The sequence below is a fragment of the Scylla paramamosain genome, chromosome 1, assembly GCF_035594125.1.
Source record: "Scylla paramamosain isolate STU-SP2022 chromosome 1, ASM3559412v1, whole genome shotgun sequence".
NCBI classification, from domain to species: domain Eukaryota; kingdom Metazoa; phylum Arthropoda; class Malacostraca; order Decapoda; family Portunidae; genus Scylla; species Scylla paramamosain.
This window is the reverse complement of record NC_087151.1, coordinates 11,187,205-11,192,492: the sequence shown is the minus strand read 5'-3', so window position 1 is coordinate 11,192,492 and position 5,288 is coordinate 11,187,205. Positions and strand designations below refer to the sequence as shown.

General features: G+C 38.0%; 1 long non-coding RNA gene across 2 annotated transcripts; it reads left to right on the top strand.

Moving 5' to 3' along the window:
• Positions 1 to 791: 791 nt before the first annotated feature.
• LOC135100571 (uncharacterized) lies at positions 792 to 5,288 on the top strand. Of its 2 annotated transcripts, none has more exons than XR_010268801.1 (3): positions 792 to 827; positions 969 to 1,068; positions 5,138 to 5,288. It is a non-coding gene; the product is annotated as an uncharacterized LOC135100571 (long non-coding RNA). The 2 variants fall into 2 exon arrangements; XR_010268800.1 differs by having other exon boundaries at positions 797 to 822.

Genomic DNA, 5,288 nt, shown 5'->3' with positions numbered 1-5,288 from the left:
AAAATTACTGGAACCTGATTAATTATCGCTGAAATTAATGGAAGTGGTTCGAAGCTTTTTAAGATGCGGTTCCTGAAGTGAATTGTGACTGTTTTATCATTGAGCTCATCTTTGCTTTGCATCCTGATATATAGGAATGGCACTGAAAGAGGAAGAGTAAGAGAGCTGATGTGTACGTATGAATGGGAGAGAAGATACGTGAGGGAAAAGCGAGGAGGAGAGGACATGCAAGGAAGGGACATAAGGATAAGTGAAAGAAAGGCCGCGGGAGGAGGGGAGGCATGTAGTTAGCAGGATGAGAACATCTGCCAGTAAACTGTTTGAACTTGAACTTGAACACACACACACACACACACACGTACGAATCACCGAACGAGTCTTTCACACAGCAACAACCTTTTCGTAAACAACTGGTGCTGTTTCATCGGTATATTTATGGGAAGACAGAGAGTGAGATGGAGGGATGGAATTGAAATAGAATTGCAAAGGAAGAGAGTCACAGAGGAAGATGCAAGAGACAGAAACAATTTGAGTAGACTCGTACTTGGTGCCGACTCCTGGCTCTAAGGAAACGGCAAAAGAAAAAGATCCATAGCACATCATTCCAATAGGTTAATGTGGTTTATCCTTATTTGGCAATGCGTCTGCAGGGGTGGATCATCTTGATGACGGCGGGTAGTGAGCTGGGGATGTGTCGGTGTTGGGGAATTAAAGGTCGGTGAATCGGAGGGCACTGCGAAGCTCCGAAGCGTGTCTCAGGTGATGTTTCGTCCAGGCTTGTGTCTGATAGAATAGCTCAGTCTGTCTATGAACATCGCAGAGGTAAGGTATGGGTGTTTTGATGTTGCTGGCAATTATTGTTTTTGGATATGACTGAGGGAAGTGAGCGGATGTCTGTATAACGGTATAACGGTGTATATAAACGTTAGCTTGGTGTCTACTTGTATTTTTTTTTTTTTCCCGAGCAGCCAGAACCGCTTGCGAGGTGGAGCAGCCGGTGTCGCTCCTGAAACCGCATTGAGGTGTGATCGGCTTGTTCTCTCGGCGCCAACACCACGGGTATCATGGGTAAGGGCTGCGTCTCCGCTTCTTGGTAGTCGGTGGCAGATATATATATATATATATATATATATATATATATATATATATATATATATATATATATATATATATATATATATATATATATATATATATATATATATATATATATATATATATATATATATATATATATATATATATATATATATATTAATTAGTAATGGGTATTGATACTGATACACGATTAATGCCTGGTAGGGAGAGGGTGTGGATGATGGACTATAGTTATCAGGGGTTTCGTGTCGCGAAGGAACACTGTCGGAGATCTTTTCTTCTTTGCTGACCTCCGTAAGGGTTCTTTTTAATCCTTCCAAAGTGTAATGGCTTCTTTTAATCCTTCCAAAGTGTAATGGCAAGAAAGTGTGATATGGTGATATAAGATAGGCTGGATAGTTGTTTGGTTTGGAGGGTTTGATGTATAGATAATATAGTTTGGGCAGCTTCACGTATAATGATGGTAATGAGTAGAAAATATAGATAGTATAATAGTGAAAATATTTAGTATGAACTATACATAATGAGGCACGAGATAGTATATTTAATGTAAATAATACGTAATGAAATGTATTTAATGTAAATAGCACATAATGAGATGGCAGATAGAAAATTAAATTATATTGAGGTATTGACTGGAGCAATAACCCATTAAGTATTGACTGGAACAATAATTTTCCTTCTATTAATGAAAGCGTTGTGATAGCGACGTTGTTGTTTTTGAATGGTTTTATTATAAGACCAGACATTGTTCGTTATACTGGTCTCTTGATTAAAAATGGTGTTAATTTACAATTGGAGAATATTGTTTCGGTTTTATCTACTGGTAAAACGTTTTTGGGTGTTTATTCGTGGTAGTAATGCGCTTTAGTGATTGAAACTTGTCCGTAGAAATCAGCTTGAAGTGAAGAGCGGAGCTATTTTGAGATGAACATATTAGAGTAGAAATGGGAAGGGGGAAGTACCAGAATGTGAAGGAGAAAGTACCAGTGCAAAGATATTGGGAAGGATAGATGATTGGCGAGTGTACAATTCGAGGACCCGTAGCTGTGATGGTGCGGGTCGTAATATCCGCTAGTAGTTTTGGTTAAGATGGGGGATCGGTACCAGTTTCTCCATTATAATATTGATAAGACTTTAATATCAAATCTATCAGAGAAGGATTTAAAAAAATGCCAGTTGACAAAGGTTGTAAACTGAATAAAGCAAGACATAATTTTATATCCACTAATTTATTCGTTACCTATAGGAATTAACATGACTGTAGATTAGTTTCGCATCGCACAGCCTCTCGTAATTAGTTACTTATGTTGTTGCAGGGAAGAATATCCTAAAACCCATGCCTAGGAACTTTGAGGGTCTTTGTACACTGCTAAATGTCGTCTCTGAATTTGGAATACGATAGTCTTTGCTTTGCGTAGTCTATGAACAGGTGACTGATTTATGATGGTATTTCCCTTTCAAATATTTATTAATCCCTTGATTTTCCACAATGCTGGGAAACCTCGGTACAATTCAAGAAATTCCCACCATATTTCTCTTTCAAATTAAATATTTGTATTAATCACTTGACTTTCCAGTGCTGGGGAACCTCGGTACAATTCCAGAAATTCCAGCCGGAACTCCGCCCGCCTCGCTATGGCTGGTAGTGGAAGAGACCTTTTTGCCCATTCACTGCTACAGTCAGTAGTGATTGTGCAGTCATGATTGTGCTAGCGTCATGATTAACGGTTAAATATCAAGCTATATTGGTTTATCTTTAGTCATCATTTGCGCATTCCTTCAATCATATCCACGCTTTGGATATGCTTGTTATTATTGCGCAATTACGATAGTGTAGTGGGTCATTTAAGGGATTCTATGATACCGCGGGAATCGTAAACCATCAATATAGGAAATTTATGTATATAAACGCTTGGGTCTAGTCCTTAGGGGAGACTACCGGTGTTTAATAGTCCTTAATCATCTATAAATCATCTCCCCATGGTCCACATGAATATGAAGACTTACTATTCATAAACAGTCAGTCATGGTTGTGCTAACATGGTGCTTAAGAAGCATATCCGGCGTGTGTGGGTGTGATTGAAGATGGTGCAAATGGCTGAGATATTTTGTGCAAATGACGGCGGTAAATATTCAAGTCGGATGTTTTCGACTTGAGTTTTCAAGTCAATCAGGACGCTTGCAAATTCGTGAGTGACGATGTGTCACGGTGCTTGCAAACATTTGCTGTCTGCAGGTGATTGTGTGTGTTGCTACTTCCACAGCTTTCTTTCGGTTTGGATTAGCCTAGGCTACATACCCTCAAGAGCTAGGGTGACAACTGCACAAGCGATTTCCCTTCATATTCTGCCACATATTACTGATCATTGCGCAGTCACTGTTCCTAGTATCACCAGTCATGGTAATTGACAATGACTGCCCGTAAATGGTTGCCGTAACAAGCTTTTGTGCATGCTTTAAGGAATCCTATTGATAACGCAAGAATCGTAAACCATCAATATGGAAAATAAAATCTATAGGCACCCGAGTCTAGTCCTTATGAGAGGCTACAGGTTTTAATGGTAGCCTCTCATAAGTCCTTTAGGTTTTAATGGTAGCCTCTCATAAGTCCTTCATGTTTTAATGGTAGCCTCTCATAAGTCCTTCATCATTTGTAAATCATTTTTTCATCATGACCCATATGAATATGAAGGCGTTTCAGAATATGGACCCAGGCTCGATGTAGTCTGGGAGCAGAGTAGTCGGGTAAATACCCGGCCATTGTGTTGCAGTAGATACCCGCTATCCTACATAGCTCGCAACTTTTTTTTTTTAGCCGTTTTTTTTTTTTTTTTGCCGTTCTTGTAGTAGACATCCGCCTTCCTTCATTACTTGACATCCGCTGCTTTCATTGTTCATTCTAGTTGTACGTGTTATAGAGAAACTTATTTATTCTAGTTGTACGTGTTATCGAGAAACTTATTTATTCATTATTCCAAGTTTGAAGTGAAACTTTAGAATAATTCTTATAATTACTTTTGCCCTAAGGAAAGTCTTCACTGCAGTTCCTGGTCTCCAGGATTATTCAAGGTCTTTGTACGCATAATTTGGTAACCAGTGATTGATTTATCATCTAATTAGTAAATAAGCTACTTACTTCATAGGTAACCAGTGATTGATTTATCATCTAATTAGTAAATAAGCTACTTACTTCATAGTATGTAGTTTAACCTGTGATTGCCCTAATTATGCAGTTTGGTAACTAGTGATTGACTTAATTACCAACCTGCATCAGTAAATCATAGCCTTGTAGCTATTCTCCAATATTATTGAGTGAAGCGAAGTTTACTATGGAGATGGTTTCATTTTGAGTGGGCTGGCCCGACCGTGACAGTATTCAAACGCTAGTATCTCCGGAACTACGCAGCTGATTGTAAAGCATCATGTGATAACACGACTGTTATCAATTCTGATATATTTCATCTCTTATATTGAATGAAGTCAATGGGTAACCTGCAAAAAAGTAGAATGTCAAATTTCAATTTTAATATAGCTTTCGTCACTTACATTGAGTGAAGTCAATTTAACTTGCAAAAAAAAAAAAAGTCAAATTTCGGTAGTTTCCTGCAATTTTCACTTTATTTTTCTCAGTAAGAGTGGACGCATACCACTGAATGGATAGGAATGAAGTTTCCTATTCAACCAATGGGCTTTAGCAAAGTTTTAAGCTAGAGTGATTTGGATATTGCACATTCATTCGAGTTCTCAATGTGTGTGGTGCTTCCATTGTTGCATTACTGACAGCATAGCTGGTCAATTGCCTTCCTGGTGTTTTACTTGTATAGTTTATCCTCAAGTTAACTAAAACTTGTCTGCTAGATGTCTACAATCGAAATAGCTTACCGTTTCTGTAAATGGACGCGCTGGTCATAGTATACGTAATTTGCTGGTCACGGTATACGTAATTTACCACGAACAGTTAATGAAAGCAGCATTATTGTATAGCTTTTAGTTTTAGATATTTAGGTTTTATTGACTTGACTGGTTCTCTTTGCAGGTGTGTGACTTGGCAGAGATCTGGAGCATGTTGAGACTGACATGTCTCCAGAGACTCTGAAGTATTTTAAAAGCCCTCTGTGATGATTTTCAAGGATGAAAATAAAAATGAATGAATGAAAATAAAAATTGAATATATATTTCTTTACATG